This window comes from Panthera pardus, unplaced genomic scaffold (genome assembly GCF_024362965.1).
Source record: "Panthera pardus isolate Hobbes unplaced genomic scaffold, ASM2436296v1 HiC_scaffold_2, whole genome shotgun sequence".
Lineage (NCBI taxonomy): Eukaryota > Metazoa > Chordata > Mammalia > Carnivora > Felidae > Panthera > Panthera pardus.
The window spans coordinates 68,520,928-68,545,405 of record NW_026526765.1 but is presented as its reverse complement, the minus strand read 5'-3'; the positions used below and the strand labels follow the sequence as shown (position 1 = coordinate 68,545,405).

Sequence of the window (24,478 nt, the reverse complement as noted above, 5' to 3'; positions counted from 1 at the left end):
AGAAAAATCCTTTTTTCAATAGTAAAAAAAAAAAAGATTAAATACTTAGGAACAAAATCAACAAAAAATATGAAAACCCATATAGGTTAAGGGAAGTTTTTAAACCACTGCCAAAAGATACAAAGGTACAGTATATGTAAAGAAATGGAAAGATTTCTGTTCTTGGATAGGATGACTCAACATCGTAATGATGTCAATTCTTCCTAAATGACTTATAAAGCTGATGCAATCCCAATAAAAATACCTATAAGACTTTATGGAGTTAGACAAGTTAATACTAAAGTTGGTATGAAAAAACAAATTTGCAAGCCAAGACAAAACTGAAATAGAAAACTCTTGAGAGACATGTAGTCTTGCTAGACATTAAAATACATTGTGAAATCTCTGTAACTAAAACAACGTAGGCCAGAGTAGTAATAGATAAACAAAAAGAACAGAATATAAAGGTCAGAAATAGATCCAAGTGCATATGAAAATTCAGCATGTGATAAAGGTAGCATCTCAAATCAATGCAGGAGAAAAAGATACTCTTTAAATAAAATGTGCTAGACAATAGTTTTGTTACTTGGGAAAAGGCAAAATTAAATACATACCTCAGATCTACCAAAGAACTCTAAATGAATCAAAAATCTAAATATCAAAAAGGAAAAAGGAAAAAGGAAAAGCAAACAGTGTTAGTACTAAAAAAACAAAAACAAAGGGGTGAATTTCTTTATAACCTGGGTGTAGGAAAGGTTTTCTAGCTATGATTGAAAATCCAGACCATACAATTTAAGGTCAATAAACATGACTATATAGCATATTTTAAACATTCATAGCAAACAAAAAACCCATAAACACATTCAAAGGACAACTGACATTAGAAGCAAATATTTGCAACATAATGCTTCTATCCAGAATATATGAAACACTTTTAAAAATGGATGGAATGAAGTATAAAACAAAAACAAAAATAAACAAACAAAAACACCTGATAGAAAAATGGCAAAGATACGACACAGAAAGAGTGTGAAAAAGATATATGAATAGCCTTTAAGTATGGGATAGAATTTTTGCTCTCACTCATAGTTACAAACACACAAATTAAAACTATACCATAGATACTATTTCTCACCCATGAGGTTAAGGGAAATTTAAAAGTTTGACATATTTTGGCTAGATAATGAGGAAACAGATACTCTGGTGCATTTCTCATGGATATTCAACTGGTACAACCCTTTCGGAATAGACTTTACGCATTTACTATTTGACTCAGCAATCCCATATCTAAGGTCATGGCTGCAAGGTGGATCCAAAAAGAAGAGGAAAATTAATAGGGGCATTATTTGCATAAAGAAAGGAAATATTTTTCCTAAAATCCCCCAAAGACTTTCCCTGTTACTCATCAATTCCAAATGTGTCAGATGGTGACTCCTCACTGCAAGGAATTGGGGGAAGCAGGAAGCACTGTTAGTGGACCACATTGGCACTCAGTCTGGTTAGTAAGAGTTTGGCTACTAAGGAAAGGAGGAGCCTGGGAACTGGGGACACAGCAAGGAGCACCTGTCACAGCTGTGTTTTTTACAGGGCGCTCAGTGTCTTTTGATAACCTTCTTGTATTTGTGGAATGTCCCACTTTCTGAATCCCATCTCTCCAAGATTCAGAAGCCAGAACTCACTTTTCCAAGATCTCTTGCATCTAAGACAGAGAGACATGTGACTTAGAATTTGCAGTCAATGTGCCTGTGTGAAACTTCAGATCAGAAAATGAAAGAGTAACGCAAAATCCATCTCTTGGTGAGGATATAACCAGAACGTTTTGCTTTTCAGGAATAGTGATGATGAAACAGTATCACTGTTGTAAACTGTGGTGTCAGTTTCCAGTGGTGGCACATTGGGATCACTTATAAAGCCATGGCATGGCATGGGTTGTGTGTTAGTCCTTACTGCACATCCTCTAAGCCTGGCTCCTTGGTTCATCCAGGCATGCTGCAAAATACTTAATATAATTTAATATCCCCTGTGTCTGCTAAAACTAGAAATTAAGTATATAAGTATCATAAATACAGTATGCTATAAATAACAATCATCTAAACGTATGTAAATATATATGCTAAATATATATAAAATAGTTATGATTATTATTTATATGATATCTTTATATTATATAATATATATAATCTGCAGGGGCGCCTGGGTGGCTTAGTCGGTTAGGCGACCGATTTTGGCCAAGTCATGATCTCACAGTTGGTGAGATCGAGCTCCCCGTTGGGCTCTGTGCTGACAGTGTGGAGTCTGCTTGGGATTCTCTCTCTCTCTCTCTCTCTCTCTCTCTCTGTCTCTCTCTCTCTCTCTCCACCCCTCTCCCACTTGTGCATGCTCACTCTCTCTCTCTCTCTCTCTCTCAAAATGAATAAAAATTAAACATTATATATAACATCTGTTTGTTAACTATCCCTCCTAGTATGTAAATCCATATGGACAGGAATCTTGTCTCTCTTTTTTCATTTTCTCCCTAGAGTCCAGCATAGACCACGGCATGGACTCAATAAATAATTACTGACTTAGGTAATGAATGAGGAAGGAAACTTCTCCTCTGGTAGGTGAGAAAAGAAATAGCGACAAGCTCAAACTTAGATACGTTTGCAGGTGAGATTGTGGGAAGTTGAAGAAATTCTACAGGAAGTTCTAAATTATCTTGCACTTTATTCTTTAGGAAATAGAGTGTATAAAACAAAACTGAGCTTTTTTTTCTTTGATGGTTTGGGATTATCATGATAACTATCAATTATTGACTATGCCTCAGTAAGATTAGGATAATATTGAAAAACATATATGCTAACACTAGTATTACCATTAAGGTACCATATTCATGTTAGTTTTTTGTTTGTTTGTTTTCCTGATTCTTTCCAGCGATTCCCATGATCACTTCTTGTGTTATTTGTAAACTTGTCTGATGCCTGACTTTGAGAAGTTCGCATAGTATACTGGAGAGAAAATGGATTTTAGAATTCAATCCATTTTTGAATTCTAGTTATATCTTTTACTGCTGTTGTGTCCTTGAGAATGTTACACGCCTTGAGCTTCAGTTGCCTCTTTGATAACATGAAATTATTCTACCAAATAAATAAAAATATTGAAAATGTTTTTATAAAGTGTGTAAGGTTTTCGTCCATAGTAAGCTCTCAATAAAATGTAGCTGTTATAAGAAAGTAGACCTTAATCAGTTTAAACTCTGGGCATTTTAGCCCATTTCTTTGCTATATCAGGCGCCTGATAAATGTTTGATTAATTCCATCTGCTGTCAATGAATCTGTTTCCCTTTGTTTCATTACAACTTGTGTACTGTTGATGTTGCTGATGTCTTCCCTTTTTCCAGTCTCGTTTCCTTTTTTTATTTTCTCTCTCCAATTACAGCCATTTCTTCATCATACTGTTGCAGTAAAATTTAATTCATATATATATCTCACGAGACAGTACTTGTTCTAGGTGCAAAATCATGCTGTAATTTTCTCTCTTCTAGTTTCTCCAAATGTCTGTTTTGGTTTTGTTTCTTTGGTGTCTCTCCTCCAGCAGAAGATTTTTTGCTTATTTTTGTTTCTGTGGTTAGAGAGGTCATTTGAGGGGTACTTATTTTAAACACACTTTGCTCACTGAAGAAGACATTTACAGTGCAGCCTCTCCAATTTCCTATTGAAATACCTCCTAGAGAAATAAAAGAAAAAAGAAAACTCAAAGCAACAAAAATGAGGACTGTCAGTCAACCAGCCGTCAGAATCCCAAAGGACTTTTCACTAATTAAATATTAGGAAACCTCACTGTAGGTCACTATCAGAGACTGACCCACAGGAAATAAAGTGATGCTGGTGTCCAAAGATAGGAATACTGTCTATGTTTTTTACCTCCTTTGTCTGCTCAATCCTATTTTTGTGTTTTAGTCAAGGAAGGAACCCTTATTATTATGTGCTGACAAAGTTCCAATGCTAACCAAAGGTTGAACTGCCAGAATAGACTCCTACGAAATATTCAGGTATCTATTCTCAGTAGATAAGTCTATTAGGCTTTACAGGCACAAAGAGCTCTTCAAATAGCATCAGAAGCCAGAGTTCTATAATTGGCTCTGAAACCCAACTCTAGGAACATCACAAGGTCAGAGTTATTGCAGCTCTAATTTGGGATTTGGAATGATAAACTCTTCATAGTTTGAGAACATAACTTACTTAAAAGCAAATCATCTTTTTGTCATCCTTCAGGTACATGTAGGTTTATTCTGTTTTACAGGTGTTTGTTTTTTCTTCTACCCACACTCTACCACCTCCAAGCCCAGGAGCATCTAAGTACATAAGGTTGGAGGTGGTGCCATTGAGGAGCAGAGCCTTGATACATGTAAAATATTGTAATGGAGTGTACAAACCGCCTTGTCCTTTGTTTCATCAGTGGTTGACAAAGATAGGTATGCATTTAATTTGGGCTTTTGTAGTTTGCAATGGCCTATTCAGTCACTTGTGATAACTGACTTTAGTTAATTGTAACTTTTGTGGGGGTTATCTGAACCAAGGTAAATAGTACCAAGGACTTTCCTAATCATATAATTGGAGAAAGATGTGAAATAATAGATGGTTGTGGTTGTGATAATTTCTTACAAAGAAACTGATAACCAATACCATTAATGGTTTTACAATACCTTTTCAGAGAATCTGCACTGATCAAGAAAGAGGGATAAATTGCAGTTATTTATGGCCATTGGGAAAAGAAAAAAATGAACACCTTATAACTGTGATGTCTTCTGACTTTAACCACTATGCTTTAGTCTCATAAGGGATACAGATGGCAGGGATCACCAGTCACTTTCTACAGACTAGGAATCTGATAGGTCCAGAGAGGCTTTCTGTCCCAGCAATACCGTGCATACAGCAAACCAGCCAAACCTGGACAGGACCTCTACTTTTCATACGTCTACCCCCACAATTCTCGTTGCTAGACCACTGTGCCTGCTTGCCATGTCTATTCAACACTTGGTTGGCGGTCAACTAAATAAGGAAGCTGGGAAGCATTAAAGTGTTTAGCTTTAAGCTGTAATGCCCAATATAAGAGTGGGAGTTGGAATGAGACCTAACAGCTGTTACATTATTTTATAAGATACTTTATTAAAACAGATAAACTGTCATATTATATATAGCTCATGACCTAATTAGCAGATCCCCCATCTACTCTTCCTGTATCAGCTACTCGGTAAAACTGGTTCTATTTTTCTGGTTTTATTGAAGTAAAATTGACATATAGCACTATGTAAGTTTAAAGTGTACAGAAGCATGATTTGACTTACAGATATTGAGAAATGATTATACTACAGTAAGTTTAGTTAGCATCCATCATCTAATATAGATACAAGAAAAAAAGAAAAAAAAGGTTTTTTACCTTGTGATGAAAACTCTTAAGATCTACTCTCTCAACAACTTTCAAATATGCCATATAGCAGTGTTAATTACAGTCATCATGTGGTACATGACATCCCTAGTACTTATTTATCTCGTAACTGAGAGGTTGTACTTTGACTAGTTTCATTTGATTACCCCTCCCCCAACCCCACTGCTGGTAACCACAAATCTGATCTCTTTTTTTTTTCTGTGAGTTTGGGTTTTTTAATTTCATTTTTTTTAGATTCTACATATAAACGAGATTACATGATGTTTAATTTTATTGCATGTTAATAAAAGCACTTAAGACTGAGATGGAATTCCATTTCTAGAGTTTCTTCAGTGTTTGGAAAGGCTCACTTAGAGCTTATAAAACTTTATGAGGCTGGAGATGAACTGGAAGAAATTAATAAGCAGTTGAAAAGGCTTACAAACTAACAACCAAGATGGTTTAGCTTCCACATTCAAGAATGCACCTGTTCTAAATCAGGAGACTATAGATGCTGGAGAGGATGTGGAGAAACGGGAACCCTCTTGCACTGTTGGTGGGAATGCAAACTGGTGCAGCCACTCTGGAAAACAGTGTGGAGGTTCCTCAGAAAATTATAAATAGACCTACCCTATGACCCAGCAATAGCACTGCTGGGAATTTACCCAAGGGATACAAGAGTACTGATGCATAGGGGCACTTGTACCCCAATGTTTATAGCAGCACTCTCAACAATAGCCAAATTGTGGAAAAAGCCTAAATGTCCATCAACTGATGAATGGATAAAGAAATTGTGGTTTATATACACAATGGAGTACTACATGGCAATGAGAAAGAACGAAATATGGCCCTTTGTTGCAACGTGGATGGAACTGGAGAGTGTGATGCTAAGTGAAATAAGCCATACAGAGAAAGACAGATACCATATGTTTTCACTCTTATGTGGATCCTGAGAAACTTAACAGAAACCCACAGGGGAGGGGAAGGAAAAAAAAAAAGAAGTTAGAGTGGGAGAGAGCCAAAGCATAAGAGACTCTTAAAAACTGAGAACAAACTGAGGGTTGATGGGGGGTGGGAGGGAGGGGAGGGTGGGTGATGGGTATTGAGGACGGCACCTTTTGGGATGAGCACTGGGTGTTGTATGGAAACCAATTTGACAATAAATTTCATATATTGAAAAAAAAATAAAAAAATTAAAAATAAAAAAATTTAAAAAAAAAAAAAAAAAAGAATGCACCTGTTCTGCTCCAGGATGAATTGGTATTTGCTTATCTGAGATCTATGTTGACTTGTGAATCACTAAAAATATTTCTGCATGACCGTAGTTTCAGTCTTGTCTTTAGATGTTTGGATAAAGAAAGCATGAGGGGCGCCTGGGTGGCTCAGTCGGTTAAGCACCCGACTTCGGCTCAGGTCATGATCTCACGGTCTGTGAGTTCGAGCCCCGCGTAGGGCTCTGTGCCTACAGCTCAGAGCCTGGTGCCCATTTCAGATTCTGTGTCTCCCTCTCTCTCTGCCCCTCCCCTGTTCATGCTCTGTCTCTCTCTGTCTCAAAAATAAATAAACGTTAAAAAAATTAAAAAAAAGAAAGCATGAGACATGATAGTAAGACATTTGGCATCGTTTTATAAATGAGGAAACATATTTGGGAGGACAAAATTATTTTACTCAAGCTAAGAAAGTACTAAAATAGCCATCTTAAAACAGACATCCTTAAAACAACTGCTTTTCTCTGATTTTTAGTTACTTTACTTTAGTGTTGGATCATTTGAAATTAGAGAGCCTGGCTAGGATAGTAGCATTGTCACCAATCATGATACTTGATTAAAATTGTAAATCTTCAGCTTGTTTACTATAAAAAGAGATTACTGATGCTACAATCCTTATAGTATTTTAAAGGTAGGATCAAGCAACTTAATAGCTATAAATTACATAGTATGGTGTCTATGACATAACTTTAATTGAATGCTGAAGATCTATTGTTATTTAATAGTAGTTTCTTGGGGCACCTGGGTGGACTTCAGTGCCAGACTTCAGCTCAGGTCATGATCTCATGGTTCATGGGTTTGAGCTCCACATTGGGCTCTGTGCTGAGCTCAGAGCCTGGAGTCTGCTTCAGATTCTGTGTCTCCCTCTCTCTCTCTGCCCCTCCCATGCTTGTGCTCTGTCTCTCTCTCAAAAATAAATGAACATTGGGGTAGCTGGGTGGCTCAGTTAGTTAAGCATCCAACTTCAGCTCAGGTCATGATCTCACAGTTCCTCAGTTTGAGCCCCACGTCGGGCTCTGTGCTCACAGCTCAGCCTGGAGCCTGCCTCACATTCTGTGTCTCCCTCTCTCTCTGCCCCATCCCCACGCATACTCTGTCTCTCTCTGTCTTAAAAGAAATAAAACATTTTTTAAAAAATAAATAAATATTTAAAAATTTTTAAATAGTAGTTTCTTAAACGATAACAATCAGGCAATGGGGCCATGTTTTTCCTGCTTCTGGAGAAGAAATCTAGAAAAATGATGTGAGGGAGAAGGAATAGGGATTAGAAAAGCATAAGGTAAAATCAATTATATTTATTAATTTTAATCTACCTTATCTAGGAATAGATCATATCAAACTTTGGGAGGAAACTATGTATTATGAAGTACATATCAAACATTAGAAATATTCTTTTACTCCATGAAATATATTTTCCAAAATATTTACCTGGCACTTAACCTATATGCTTTTGAGAGCTGGTTACTTTATTTCTTCATTTAAGTTGTGATGTACACAACCATCGCTCCCTAGGTGACACTTTGAAACATGAACAAGCCTGGTTTCTAGTTCTACAACAGGTTTGTACTCCTGTTAGAATTTCTGGGCATTCCATTCAATAAGACCCAGATGAAATGTGTCCTCTTCCATAAAGCCTTACTGAAGTCCTTCAGGCAAAGGCAGCTTTTCCCTTGGGCTTCCAAAGACATTTATAACTACTCCTGTTACACTGCATTCTAAACATTTATTTACATACTTCTTTTCTCCACTAGATGGCAATCACAACAGTACAAAGTTAATTTTTTTTAAGTTTATTTATTTATTTATTTTTGAGAGAGAGACAGAGAGAGAGAGAGAGAGAGAGAGAGAGAGAGCGCACCAGCAGGGGAGGGGAAGGGAGGGGGAGAGAGAGAGAGAGAGAGAGAGAAAGAGAGAAAGAGAGAGAGAGTCCTAAGCAGGCTCTGCACTGTCAGCACGGCTTGAAGTCACCAACAGTGAGATCACAACCTGAGATGAAACCAAGAGTCAGACGCTTAACCTACTGAGTCACCCAGGCACCCCTGAAATTTTTCTTTTTATTTCATCTTTTTCAGAGAGGGCATACATAAATATTAACTAAGTAAGTAATGAAAGGAACAAAGTTGATCCTCTACTGTGGAATGGAACACAAAGAAATATGTAAGATACTGACATCTATATCTAAATGTCAATGTAGATACAGATGTACACACATGGTATTTAGAGAGAAACACAATCACTTTCTTGCTTGACCTCTGTGGTTACTTCCAATGGTATGATGAAGAAGGCTGAGACTCCTGACAATTCCCTCTGCTCCCACAGTGGCTTCCCAGCAGCAGCTTCTGGCAATTTTTCTTGGCAGTGGCTCCCAGCACAGGCTCCCAACAGCTGCTCCCATCTGCAAGGGCTCTTCTCTGAAATGGGTCCCGCTAGCAGTGAGTTCCATTACCAAACTCCGGGGCAGCAACAACTCATCCTACCTTGAAGGACACTTGCCTGTTCCCTGCTCTCCTAGCACCATTTCTAGGGACAGCATGCAGCATGATCCACACACAGCCCTTGGGGCAGTTATAGAGTAGAACTTCTCTTTTCAAGAAATAAGTTCAAAGGTATGAAGATAAAAATCCTAAGTTATAAAATATATTTGCTATATTCTCTGGAATTTTCTATGGTCTACTCAAGGCTTTCTGAGGTTTGGGATTCCCCTCTGGAGTTGTAACTGCTTGTGGACATTCCACCAACCCTTAGTGACTGGCAGAACACAAGCCTACTGGACACGTTTTTGTCTCACCTTATCTGAGAGCACACATCTCCCCTTTCTTCTGGTGAAAGCACTCTGATGTGCTTTGAGGGATGCTTCCCTCACCTAGTGTCAGTGCGTGAGGGTGAGCTGAAAAATAGATGACACCTACCAACCCTTTTGTTCAAGGGATTATGCTATGTTCTATGTTGCACAGATTCTATATTGTTTTCAAGCAATAGAATTCCAGGAATTTTATCTATATAATCTATTTAATCTATGCATTAAAAAGATAAACTTTCTGATGGCCTTGTTAAAGATAAAAGATTATATAATCTCTAGCTGCTCATGGCAGTGTGTGGAGATGGCCTGCTTATGAGGATGTGTGTGTGTGTGTGTGTGTGTGTGTGAGAGAGAGAGAGAGAGAGAGAGAGAGAGAGAGAGAGAGAGAGAAGGCCCTGAAAATAATATTTGAATGCCAGGACTTAACCTGCTTGACCAGCCCTACCCATGGGCTTCTCTGTTACGTGACTTAATAAATTATTTTATTTTCATTTTTATTCTTATTAGCTGCATAAACTAGTTTGAATTAGCTTTCTGAAACTTGTAAACAAAATGGCTCAACTAAGTGATCAGGAAACTAATAGAATCATGGAAGCACTAAATCCCACTTTCCCATCTTTCTCTAAGTAGCAGCCATACAACCAGGTCACCAGAATTCCTAGGACAGTTTTATTTCAAGTATTTCCTCCTATTTTCCCTATCAATATAGTTTTAATTTTCATATTTTATACTTTATTACTTATTTTCTAGAAATAAACAGTTTTATGCCCATTGGGCTGAAGGACACCAATGAGAACCAAATTGCCCCATAGATACTTTGGAACTTGCAGTATTCTTTTACAAATCCTAAAGCACAAAAGGGATTAATGACAGCTACTCTTCCACACAGAATTGTTGCAAAAATTAAATAGCATTTATAAAAATAGGAAGATATATATATAGAGAGAGAGATAGATATAGATATAGATATAGATATAGATATAGATATCAAAGAGTAGTATGTCAGTTTATGTAGTATATCAAATAACAAGTGTATAAAAATGTGTGGTTTCAATATTGTCATTCCTATGAAAACTTTGCAATGATTGTGAGGTGCTTATGGATGGCCACATCTTCCCCAGCGCAGCTTAAGTCTTAGAATTAGCATTGGTGCCCTTGATGGCATTTAGCACAGTTTTTGTTGCATGTGAAAATGCCCTTGGTTGGCTGCTCGATCTGGATATGGTCCTCAGGAATGTTCTAGTTGAGAACACGTCACTAAAATCAAGTGGTTCTAATAAGTAGGGGGTAAATGGAAAATGCTCATCCAGATAATTTAATCCTCCCAAAAAGTATAAGAAAATTTCCAGAGAAATGAGGTATGTTGTAGGAATAATAGTTAATTGCTTTGTATTTCTGTTTCATTCTACGTGTGCAGATGTACTTAATACTTACGTGATCTAGTTGGAATTCCATAATAAAATCCTTATTTTATCCTTGTCCTGGGGAGTAATTTCCTTACTCATGGATGAGTTGGGGTGCCAGGAAACTAGCTTCAGTCTTTCTTGGGAAGTCTTCCTAGATCCAGTCAGCACTGTTTGAAGAAAGGCTATGAGAAGAAAACCAAGAACTTAGTGCCCACCCATTTCATTCTCTCACTTTTCACATGAATAAATCAAGCCGCAGAGAGCTTTCACTGACACATGGATATTCACTTGCTGCTATAAACCATTGCCATATTCTCCATTACTCAGTCACAAATTCTACTGCACTGGGCATAACTGGGGCATACATAGAAGAGCTTTTTGTTTTAATAACCATATATTTAACTTACTGTATATTTAAAAATTATAACAATCAAACTTGAGATTTCATAAGTATTAGTACTAAGGATAAGGATAAGTTAAAAATAGTAGAGACAGTTGGTTTAAATTGGATTAGTGAAAATTAAAATGACATGTGAGAGGTAGGTGGCTGTGGCCAAAAATTATGAATGTGATGAGACTGGCAAAAATCTGAAAAACCATTCTTTTCATGACATGTGGTATGACAATATGTATATATGCATACATACTATATAATAGGAAAAGTTCTTACAAAGATGTAAACTTGAAATAATTTTGTTTCATTTTGAACAACTGATTCTATTGAAAGTAATAAAAGTTGAGGAAAATATAAAACAAAATAAGCATCAAGTAAACGGTTTTCTATTTAAAATTTTTTCTAATATGGAAGTTCAATTTTCCAGGAATTCTGTTTTCTTCAAAATTGTTAGTTCTCTTTTTTCTAACAAGTCTTGGCAAAAATAAACAAGTTATTTGGGTAACTGAGACAAATTAAACTTATTCATTAGTTAGTGATGGTTTTTTCAACTATTAAATTACTCATTTGATTAAAATTATTAAAGGATCCCCACCTGCTTGGCACTATTCTAGGCACTGGGAACACAACAGTGGGTAAAAAGTAAAAATATGTACTGTTCTGGAGTTTACGTCAAAGTGAATGAGGAAGGCAATAAAGAATGGGTATATAATATGTTAAAAAGTGTTAAGTACTATCATAAAATGTATAGCGGGGCAAAGTGATAGAGATTGACCAGAAGAGACTTCTGTGTTAAAAAAAAAAAGTCCTCTCTGAAGAGACATGTGAACACTGTCCAAATGAAGTAAGAGAGTGAGCCTTATGAATATTTGGGAAAGAACAATCTGGGCTGAAGGAAAAGCATTGGCCAATCACTTCATAAACCCAACATATCTTCCCTATCCCTTAAGTAGTATACATTTTAGGCTGTGCCTGTGATTCTCACCAACATGCAACAAAAGAAATTTCCAATCAGGGTGTGATATTTAATGCATGCATGACAACGATATATTTAAAAGTCCTTTTGTATGCATTGTTATATTTGGTATGCACACCCACCTTGTGGTATGGAAAAGCACTTTTTATCATCTCTACTTTATAGGATAAAATTTTTAGAGAAGTTAAGTGATATCTCTAAAAACATTCAGGTAATATCCAACAAATCCTAGCCTCAGATCTAGGTCTGGTGTAGGAAGTCTATTCCATTAAGCGAGGAAAGAGGGAGGGAGGGATGGAGGGAAAAAAGGGAGAAAAGGAAGGAAGAAGAAAAAAGTTTACTTTGATTTCTTAAAGTTAGAAATATTTCTTTTAGAAACACTTTAAAAACATGTAAAAGAAAAAGAAAAAATCATATCTACACTTTGATACACATTCAATTATTTTATACATTCATTCAAATAATATCTGAGTTCCCATATGTGCCAGGTACGGTGGCAGGTGTTAGGGATACAGCAGTGAACAATTAAGACAAAAATCTCTGTCTTAATGGACCTTATATGAGGCCCTTTTCACAGAGTAAGAGGGTCAATAGACAAGATAAATAACTGAAATATAAACATGTTAGATAGTGATGAGATCTGAATATACAATAGAATGGGCATATACCATGAAATGATACTTCACATTTAAAACAATGTTTTACAAATAAAAGTATTGGAAACATGTGCCCTAAGAGAAACTCACTTCCCCTCTACTTTTAAGTCTGAGTGAAAAGGCTAATATGGACTACAGGTATTTTGATCCAAAAGAGGACACTAACAATGTCCTTATATATAAACTTATATATAAATAAACTTATATATAAATGCTTTAAAACCTTGAGTTGGAAGAAAAATGATGTAAGGAAAATCCTGATATAGTCCAAACATTCTAGAATAAAGATTTCTAATCTACTTCAGCAAAATGTAGAAATTGGGGGTGAGGTTGGAGAGAGAAGAAAGACACTTGGTGGACTGAGGTGGGGGTGGGAAGGAAGGGGTGTAGGGGAGAGTAAAAATACTTTACAGATCTCTCATCTTATTTGTGTTCAAAAGAAATGGGGGATAGTTTATGTTGTGGGAGAATGCATTTGTATTTTATTTTCAAACACTATTAAAGATATGGGTGTGGTTATGAGAGTGGGAAGGTAGATATTAACAGAAGAGAGGAGTAAGGTAGGACTTTCACTAAACATGAGGAATAAATGAAAAGAATAATAATTTGATCCAACTAGCAAAGAAAAAAAAGTAGAACTAGAAACAGAGAAGACTAATGCAAAGTAAATTTAATCTGGGGCGCCTGGGTGGCTCAGTCAGTTGAGCGTCCAACTTCAGGTCATGATCTCATAGTTTGTGGGTTGGAGTCCCATGGCTGGCTCTGTGTGCACAGCTCAGAGCCTGAAATGAAGACTGCTTCGAATACTGTGTCTCCCTCTTTCTGCCCCTCCCTTGTTCATGTTTTGTCTCTTTCTGTCAAAAAAATAAATAAAATAAAATAAAATGTTAAAAAAAATTTTTAAGTAAATTTAATCTATTAGATGGACTCTATTAGATGGAATGAATAAGCATGACTCCTTATACTGACAGGAAACAGACCATTTTCTCCAAACCGGAGAAAAAAGATAGTAAAAAATGGCTGTTAAAATAAAATCTACATACTTTTTATTAACACACATACACACACGTACACACACACACACACACACACACACCTAAAATATAGTGGCAAAGATGGTTTAGAAATTAAGGAGATAGACCAAGAAACACCAGTTAAATCTAAGCAAAACAAAAAAATTCAAAATTGAAATATCGATATTGAAAAATCACTATTTAAAATTCACTATTAAAAGAAGTAAACAAAATAAAAATAAACATCATATAATTATAAAAGACACAATTTATAAAGATACAGCAATTATAACGTCTATGGCTCAAAAACATTGCATATGACTATATAAAATGTTTTAGAAAGAGATGTTAAAAATGAAATTTTAGAGAAAGACTTTGAACTATACATGTAGTGTATTGGACAGATGTATAAATCCCTTCACTCCTGGTTTTAAAAAAAAAAAAAGCTAGGGGAACAGCATAAGTCAATCAAAAACCTTGACTCAGTAGATCCATATAATTTCATGTAATACAAACATATGCACTTATGATTTAAGGGACATTATTTATTTATAATCCATTGAACATTTTCATAAGTTACACATGTACTTGGCCAAAAAGAAACTTTAACAAATTTTTAAAAATCACATTCTCTGGAGGTGCCTGGGTAGCTCAGTCAGTTAAGTGTCTGACTCTTGATTTCGGCTCAGGTCATGATCTCATGGCTCATGAGTTTGAGCCCCACATAGGGCTCCATGCTGACAGTGTGGAGCATGCTTGGAATTCTCTCTCTCTCTCTGTCTCTCTCTCTTGCTCTCGCTCTCACTCTCACTCGTGCTCTCTTTCTCAGCCCCTCCCCCACTCTCTCACTGTCTCAAAATAAACTTAGAAAAAAATCATTCTCTGACTATAATCTAAAAATTAGAAATTAATAATAAAAACTTAATATTTTGAATTTAGAAACACATTCCCAGATAGCTCTTAAATTTAAGAGGAAATTAAAAAGAAAAAACAGGGTGCCAGGGTAGCTCAGTTGGTTAAGCATCTGACTCTTGATTTTGGCTCAGGTCATGATCTCATGGTTCATGGGATCAAGCCCAGCACTGGGCTCCAAGCTGACAGAGCAGGGCCTGCTCAGGATACTCTCTCTCCCTGTCTCTCTTCCCTTCCCCTGCTTGTGCTTTCTCTCTTTCTCAAAATAAACATTTCTAAAAAAAGAAAGAAAAGGAGAAAAATCAAACTATATGGAAAGCAATAAAAATTTCATAATAGAATCTTTGCACACAAAGAAAGTTGTGCCAAAGAAAGAGTTTACAACATGCCTTTAAATGTTTTTATTAAGAAATAACAGTAGGGGCGCCTGGGTGGCTCGGTCGGTTAAGCGTCCGACTTCGGCTCAGGTCATGATCTCACGGTCTGTGGGTTCGAGCGTCAGGCTCTGTGCTGACTGCTCAGAGCCTGGAGCCTATTTCAGATTCTGTGTCTCCCTCTCTCTGTGACCCTCCCCCGTTCATGCTCTGTCTCTCTCTGTCTCAAAAATAAATAAACGTTAAAAAAAAATAAAAAAAAAAAAGAAATAACAGTAAAATTGAGAAATATATTAAAATAAAAAATAATTAGAAACTAGGAATAAAAAGAGAAAAAAGCTGAAATTTATTAAATAGAAAAATAAAAAATAGAAAAGGGAACAAATAAATCCTCCCTTGAACCTTCATGTAAGTAAGAAAGAGAGCGAGCGAGAGAGGGAAGGAGAGAAGGTGTGAAGGAACTGAAGAGATGGAGCAAGCAAAAAAAAATAAGCAATGTTGGGGATCAGAAGATATAACTATGGATATAAGAAGGATGATAATTGTAAGAGAATACTACATGCAGCTCTATTGAAACAAATTTGAAAACCTAAGAAGTAATATATATTTTACAGGTAAAATAAAAATTATTAAAATTTACCCCAGTTGTGGAAAACATGAATAGATCAATTTTCATAGAAAAAACTAGAAAGGTGATTAAAGACCTATCATAGAAATAAGAACCTGGTGGACAGAACAAGTAGCAGACAAACCAAAAACCTACCGCCCCCCCCCCACCCTCCAAAAAAAGGAAAAAAAGCCTCGGAATAAAGTTTCTTGGGGGAATACTTGTTCAGAAGACCCATCTCATTTCCTGAAGTAGACGTAGTGCCCAGAACTGGACACATGATCAGAAAAGACCAGAGAGAACCCTAGGCTTGCACCTCTGACAGACATATAGGTTCTGGACTCTGCTCAACATGCTGATAAAAGCTAAGGCTGTTTTATGCAGTGCATCTTAGTGACGAGGAAGTGATCAAACTTAGTGCCAAGCTGCAAAAAACTAAGAGAGTGGTATTTATGCTCATCCTCTTGGCTCTAGTAATTTAAGGAAATCTCTGTCAGGTCACTGACTGACAACTGAGAAAATAGACAGAATTCAGTGTTGATACTTGACAATGAACACAATCTCGGCAAAAATAGTTTGGAAACACCGCCAAACAGTCGGATGACTGAAGCCCTCAATGGTTATCAACAGAGAATCCTGGAGAAGAGAAAAATTTGATTTCCTGCATTGCTACATGACGATATTCAACATTTATTTTCAACAAAATAAAAATGACAATAAAAATCATAAGTCATACAAAGAAATAATGAAGTTTGGCCCATTCAAAGGAAAACAAAAAGTTGACAGAATCTGGCCCTAAAGAAGTCTAAACATTATACTTACTGGATAAATACCTAAGGCAACTGTGTTAAATATACTCAAAATGCTAAAGAAGACTATGGACAAAGAAGTAAAGGAAATCTGAAAAGTGATGTATGTGCAAAATGAGAACATCAATAAAGAGATAAAAATATTATAAAAGGAATAAAAAAGAAACACTGGAAGTAAAAATTACAATAACCAGCGGTGCCTGGGTGGCTCAGTCGATTAAGCATCCGAGTTTGGTTCAAGTCATGATCTCACGGTTCATGAGTTTAAGCCCTTCATCAAGCTTTCTGTTGTCAGAACAGAGCCTGCTTAGGATCCTCTGCCTCCCTCTGTCTCTCCCTGTCATTCTCTCTCTCTCTCTCTCTCTCTCTCTCTCTCTCTCTCATTCTCTCAAAAATAAATAGACATTAAACAATTACAATAACTGAAAAAAATTACAATGACTGAAATAAAAAATTCCCTAGAAGTATTCAATGGCAGGCATGAGCAGGTAAAAAATCTGTGAACTTGAAGATAAACAATTGAAATTCTCCGGTCTTAGATCCAGAAAGAACAAAGAATGAGGAAAAGTAAACAGTCTGAGGGATTGTCTGGACACTATTAGCAGATCAATGTATTACTGTATGGGAGTCCTTTAGAAAGAAAAGTGAGGAAACACTGTTTGAAAAAGTAATGGCTGAAAACCTTGCAAGTTTGATAAAAGATATGAATCTACACATACCAAAAAAATCTCAACAAACTCCAGGCAGAATAATGTAGAGATCAACACTCAGACACATTAAAATCAAGTGAAAAACAAAGAAAACCAGAAAATATCAAAAATAGCCAGAGAAAGTGACTGGTCATGTATATGGTATTCTCAATGAGATTATTAGCAAACCTCTCATAAGAAACCATCAAGGCTAAAAGGCAGTGGGATGAAATATTTAAAGTTTTAAAGAAAAAAAATATGAAGGAAAAATTGCAAGTCTGGCAAAACCATCCTTTAGAAATGCACAAATTAAGACATCCCCAGAAACAAAAGTTAAGAGAGTTTTTTGCCTATAGCCCTGACCTACAAGAAATGCTAAAGAAAATCCTTCAGTCTAAAATGAAAGAACACTAGACAATACCTCAAAGCCATATGAGGACATAAAGAACATTGGTAAAGGTAAACTACATAGATAAATTTAAAAGCCAGTGCCAATACATTCTTCAGTTGTAACACTTGTTTTATTTTCTACATGATTTAAAAGACAAATGCATAAAATAGTCATTCTGAAACTATGTTAATGGGAACACAATGTATAAATATAATTTGTTAACAATTTAAAGGGGGTGGGAGAAGGTGTTGTCTTATTTCCTGAAAACTAGAGCTTACAATTTATCCTTACCTTGAATCTCTTCCCATTCCCTTTTGCCACAACATTTACTATTCTGCCTTTAAGCAGAACCTCTCCAAGTTCTGTTTTATATGAAGTTAGTCCCTTTGGGAAGAGATTAGGAGTTAACTTCTTATAACCTGCTTCTCCACCCAGAGAAATTTCTGAGCCAGAAATCTGGAGGTGGGTGTCAAAGGGGTGAGGTGGGAAGGGAAGAGGGACAAAAATAAGCTTCTTTCTGAGTGATACACTCACTCTAAGAGCTAAGTGCTTGGTGTTGGTGGAGAAAGTAGCCTGATGTCATTTTGGCTTGCCTCTCCTGGTATGGAACCAACATTGCATGAGCTGAAGTAGGGATATTCAGAGCCCCAACATTCTCAAGATGCTGTGTCTTTGGTAGAGCCAACATTCCACGAGTGGAGACTGGATGGAAGACAGGAGTGCCCATCTCTCAAATGTACTCTCCAGGAACTTAGCCTTAGCAACAGGCTGTTTTCAAAAGACATGTAATTATTTAAATAAAATATAAGATTATTTTAAGGGATTTATATATGAAAGGTAAAAGAAACAAAAACAAAAACAGCACATAGGATGGAGAAGTCTAATGCAATTTTTCTATCATAAAGTTCTTTAGTACCATAATATTAGTATCTAAATAGACTGTTATAAGTCAATACTTAATATTGTAATCAATAGACCAATTATTTTTAAAAATGTATACAAAGAAGTATAACTAACTTGTCACTAGAGGGTAAATAGTAGAAAAGGAACAGAAAGCAGAGAGAAACAATAGAAAAAAATAGCAAAATGGTGAACACAAACATAACAATATGTATATTACATATAAATATAATTATACTTTACATTTATAAATATTAGCATATTTTATAAATAAAAAGTCATTGACACTAACAAAAAGGCAAAGATTGATGGTCTCCATATAAAAATATCAACAACCAACTCTATGTCTTCTATAATGTATAAACTTTAAATATAATGAGATAGAAGTGAAAAGCAAAATGATAAAAAAGACATACCATGTAAATTAGCATAGTCAGCTGGCCTGGCTATATCAGTATCAGATGAAGAAAATTTCAAAACAAGGAGAATTACCAGAGATAAAAATAAATATTCTATAATGACAAATGGGTCAATCTCTGAGGACGGCATAAAAATCCTAAATAAATAAGCTCCAAAACTAAAAATAGAAGGAAGTTTTTTCAATATGATAATTGATTTTTTATAAAGGTTCAAAAACAATTCAGTGGAGGAAGATAGTCTTTTTAATAAATGGTGTTGGAACAATTAACTGGACATCTGTAGTCAAAAATATCAACCTTGACTTAAATGTAATATATAAACACTAACTCCCAATAGATCATGGATTTAAATGTAAAACATAAAACTATGAAACTTCTAGATGAAAACATAGAACATCTTTGAGATTGAGGACAAAGATTCTTAGACATGATATTACATGTGTGATACATAAAAGAAAATAACCAATAAATTGAACCTCCTCAAAATAAAAAGCTTTTGCACTATGAATGACTCTTAACAGGATGAAAAGACAAACTACAGATTCAGGAAGAAATATTTGCAAACTATGTACCTAATATATATTTTTATACACATAGACTATGTAGAGAACTCTCAAAACTCAACAGCAAAAAACAAACAAAACAAAATAATCTATTTTAAAATGGACAAAATATATGAATGGATATGTCATCAAAGGTATAATATGGATGGCAAGTAGGCACATGAAAAATTACCAATATCTTAGCCAAAACCATAGACAAGGGGAACATTTCAGTAGTTGCTAGAGAGCTGGGATTGGATTGGGAGGAAGGTGGGTGAGAACACAAAGAGGTAGCATGAGGAAGTTCTTTTGTGGTAATGGAACAGTCCTATCTCTAGATTGTTGTGGTTACATGCATATATATGTGGAAGAAAATTTCACAGAACTATATACATAAATGTACACAATGATTGCAGTTATAGAAAATGGTAAAAACTGGTCAGGTCTGTAGTCTAGTTAACAGAATGATACCAATATCACCTTCCTAGTTTTGATATTGTACCACACCTGTAGAAGAGATCACTGTTTGGGAAAGCTAGGGGATGGGTGCACAAGACTCTATACTATTTATACAACTTATATTGAGCCTTAATTATTTCAAAGTAAAAAATTTTGAAACATACACCAATATCCATATGTAAAAGAACACAAACCCATTTTCTGTAGTGAAAGAGAACCACAATAAAGGGGGGAATATGATGAACCTACAGAATATTTAAAGTATAAAGAAATAGAGTATAAGTAGATGGGTGAATCTAATGCAAGAAGTGGTATTTGAGTTCAATTTCTGATTCTGTTAAACTTAGAAATTGCTGAAGAGTGACCTCAAGGAAGAATTAACACATTACCTTCTTGCCTTCTAGCTTTGCAAGAGTATGCTAAGTGCTTCAGACAGGTCTCCCTAATGTATAAAGCTCTTATGAAGTATTTTCAGATATTCATCATGTACACAAGAAGAGGAAAAAATGGCATACTGTCTGAAGGCTGCAAGGGATCACTCACTCCCAAACAAGCCTGGATCTAACCAGTGAGATTTTTTTATAATGTTGGAAAATAGCTGAGTAATACAGCTTTGAATATACGTGCACATTTCTGACTTAGCCAGTCAACCAAAGTAAAAATGCAGTTCCCAGGAAAAAGTGACTATTCTGGTTTTTAAGTGTCCCTTAAATGATATCACTTTGCCGCTTAAGCCAACAGAAACTGAATTGTTGCTATTCGTTTCTGATACTTCTCAACTCAGTCCTGTTCATTCTGCATGCTTTCACCATCTTCTGCCCTTTAATACTTCCTTAAATGGAACTGTCCCTTTACTTTCTCAATCTATACACATTTTCTTTACTTTTTCTTATTATTTTTTAAGGTGCTTTGCTTCACTCTTTTTTTTTACACTCAGGACTAATACAAAAGAGAGTTATTTATCAAGTATTTCATATAAGACTCTAGCTGTTGAGATATCTTGCAGTTGTACTCCAAGGGAAGTGAGACAAAGATATGAAACAAAGCTAAAGTATAACAGAGGGAAAACACAGTTTGACAAAGCTCATGGAATCTTTAGCTATTTTATAAGATACTATAATGTTCATTGATCCATAGGACTTAAGCTGTGGATCTATCCCTATAGTTTAAAGAGAAACATCTGTTTAAAACATTCAATAATTTTAGTAACTTTATATAGTTGTGCAAACATCTCTATAGCATCTTTTAACAGGGCTTGGCATACATGTCAAAAAACTACCAGTCAGAATTACCAGTATTTCTGAAACCTGAATATTGGCCCTAAAAGTTTGGCTTGAGTCCTCCTTGTATTCATGGTAAATAGATCAAGTAGATACCAAAATTAGACTAATAACCATTACTAACTTGTGGAAAGAGTGCGTCAAAACAATGTGTCAAAATAAATTCAAAATATTGCCAGGTGACTCTATTCAATAGATGAGGAAAGATAACAGAATTATAAACTAGCTTGTTTAAGAAAATAAAAAGGGAAAAGAGAAGTTTTGCATTAGGTAGCCACTTTTTAAGCTAAAATTCTCTCCTAATTCAATTAGACCATTCTAACCACATATATTCCATAATGTAAATAAAATTATATTCTTACATCAAAGTAGATATAGATGTATGAATGAAAATAGATCAAGTTGAGGAAACTGTACGTATTTAATAAGTGCATGGAGTTAGCATCATTTGTTTTAATATCCTACTTATTTAGTAGCTTTCAGAGAGAGCATTTTAGTTAATCCCTAATAAAATGAGCAGGATGATATTGATTTTTACCTCTGAATATTTCTATTTCTCTTTGCCTCTCCATCCCCTTGTTTACCATTGTCTGATAAATCCTCTCAGTATCTAGCATGGTGCTGAAAACAGCATATTGCAATATATTCTTGTTAATTGAACTAAAGCATCAGTGACATACACAGAAGATGGGTTATACTGAAAGCCCCAAAGTGAAAATGGGAGTAAGCCATGATAGGTCCAACAAGGAAGTGCCCCTGGTGAAAGTGAAAAGGGTAAAAGTATGGAAAGAGTGAGAACATGTAAAAACTGAGTAAACCAGGGTGAAGCAAGGTCCTTGAAACTCAGGTTTAGGAAGTGTGTATTTCTTCTTGAATTATTCAGAGCCCATGAAAGGTCAAGAAAGCATTATCAAGTAAAAACATGTTTCTTTTTAATTAAGAGTCTTGCAGCTCCTTGTATAAATGTGTATGATTCACTTGGCACACCTAGAAATTTATTGTTTCATCTTCCTGTCCACTTTCACTTTTCCTGATACAGATGAAACATGACGAAAAACAGGAATGAGACCATGATATCAGAATTCCTTCCTTGGCAAGGCCGTGCAGGACCAAGTCTGAAGTGCACATAGGGAGCCTATTGCTGTATTCCAGGCTCTTGGCTCATGTGAATGTTCAAAAATCTCGTAGGTGTTTGGAGCCTGAGCGGCAGTCCTGCTCTGGAATTGCAGAAAATGCCAAGGAGACAGCTTTGTAGGGTAGCCCTCCCCATGGTTTAGGAATGTCTGTTGCTTCTTTTTTTTTAATAGCGAATTTTTTTGTCATTCAAAATACAAAATAATACAAGTGATGATACAAGAAACAATACTAGTGACGGCTCATGTGTTTGTGTTTTCCATAGTGCACAGCCCTTCCTCACTTCTCAATCTCCTTGCCATCCTCTATCTCCCAGGCCTACTTTCTCACAAGTTTGCAGTTGTACAACCATCTTGGTCAATTTCAATATGCATGTTGACAATATATTGTATAGACTGGGTTCAGTATATTCAAGTATATATTCAAGTATAAGGGACTTGTCTCTATTCCACACTCTACTCCCTTTATTTCTGCCTGGATTTTGCCATTATCTAGAACTGTCCCATACCTGAAATCTACTTTTAGAAAAAATTTTCCCTTTAGTAATAATTGATCATTTCAGAAATTTTGAAAAAAAAAAACACGCACAATCCTATCATCTAGAACCATGTCAGAGTTTATTAGTGCCTATTCCACCTTTTAAATTAGGGAATCCAGCAGTGGGAATGGGTTTAATTCTTGTTGGCTCCTCCACCTCCTTCTAGGGATTTAAGTATGGTTTTATCTGGTCCTGCTAACTCAGTTCCACTCTCTACTCATTTTTCACCTTCCAAAATTCTTGACATCTCTTTTTCTGCTGTATCTCCTTCTTTTAATCCTTGTAGGGTTGTATCTTCTTGTTTCTTTTATCAGTTTTTGGGAGGGAGCAGAGATAAACAAGTGTTTTCAGTCTGCCATGTTAAACTTCCCAGTTACCATCAGTTCTCAGCACTGGCCCACTCAGCTTTGCTTCCTACCTTCCTAATCACCCTTTACCATCTCCTTCACCCCCTTCACTCTATTTTTCCCACTGCATGTGCCAGTATCCAGACATACCCACCCTTTGATGTTACACTTGGGGAATCAAGATCCTTAAAAAACAATATGGAACCTGCCACTGTTCTTGTGACCTGTCACTTGTGGTCTTAACTATACACTAACGCCATTCAACATGGGCATCTGGGTGGTTCAGTTGTTTAATTATCCAACTCTTGGTTTCAACTCAGGTCATGATCTCACAGCTTGTGGTTCGAAGCCCACATCAGGCTCTGCGCTGGTAGCATGGCGCCTGCTTGGGGTTCTCTCTCCCTCTCTCTCTGTCCCTTCACCACTCAAACTCTCTCAAAATAAATAAATAAACATTTTTTAAAAAGAGCCATTCAACAATCTTCTGAGGTTTTCTTCTCTTTCTTTTTGCAATCCCTCAGCCACAGTTCTAAGCCTTCACTATGCTTTTCAGATCATGAAGTACAGGTCTCTGGAAGTTTATTGCCTGAGTTTGCATCCTGGTTCTAGAATTTACTAACTCAGTGACCCTGAGCATCCTGCCTAACTTCTCGCTGTCTAAAAATCACTCGTCTATAGGATAGCGGTGATAATAGTTATTAATATAGTTGCAGGGACTACTTGAATCATAGGAATATTATACTGATTAAATGTGTTAACGGATCTAAAGCTTCTAGAAGAGTTTCTTATATATAAAAAGTGTTATAACCCCTTTCCTTAAATAAGTAAACTAGTTCCCTTCTACTCAGAGAAAATCAAAGCTACTCATTGTTAACTCCATTATTTTATCACATACTCTTCACAAATGTTTACACCTGTGTACGTATTTCTTTCCTTCTTCCCTATTTCAGAGGAAAATGTGCACTACTACAAAATAAAGTACACATGATATGTATAAGGTAATGTCTGTATAGGAAACTTGTAGTACCTAAGGCATCCCAACACCCTAAGAAGGCTTTCAGGAAGAAGTGACACAGCTGGGTTTTGAAGAATGGATATGAGCCAGATGACAGCCTGGAGAAAGCACTTTAGGCAAAATGAATCTCCTGTACAAACATGTTAGGATATACACAGTATGCC

General features: G+C 35.9%; 1 long non-coding RNA gene across 1 annotated transcript in view; it reads right to left on the bottom strand.

Annotated features, from left to right (window-relative positions):
- Positions 1-8,693: 8,693 nt before the first annotated feature.
- Positions 8,694-24,478, bottom strand: part of LOC109267614 (uncharacterized) — a 56,728-nt gene continuing 40,943 nt past the window's right edge. The window contains exons 2-3 of the long non-coding RNA XR_002080198.2: positions 10,888-11,041; positions 8,694-9,064 (exon numbers count right to left, since the gene is read on the bottom strand). This is a non-coding gene — a long non-coding RNA (uncharacterized LOC109267614). The remainder of the gene's footprint in view (positions 9,065-10,887; positions 11,042-24,478) is intronic.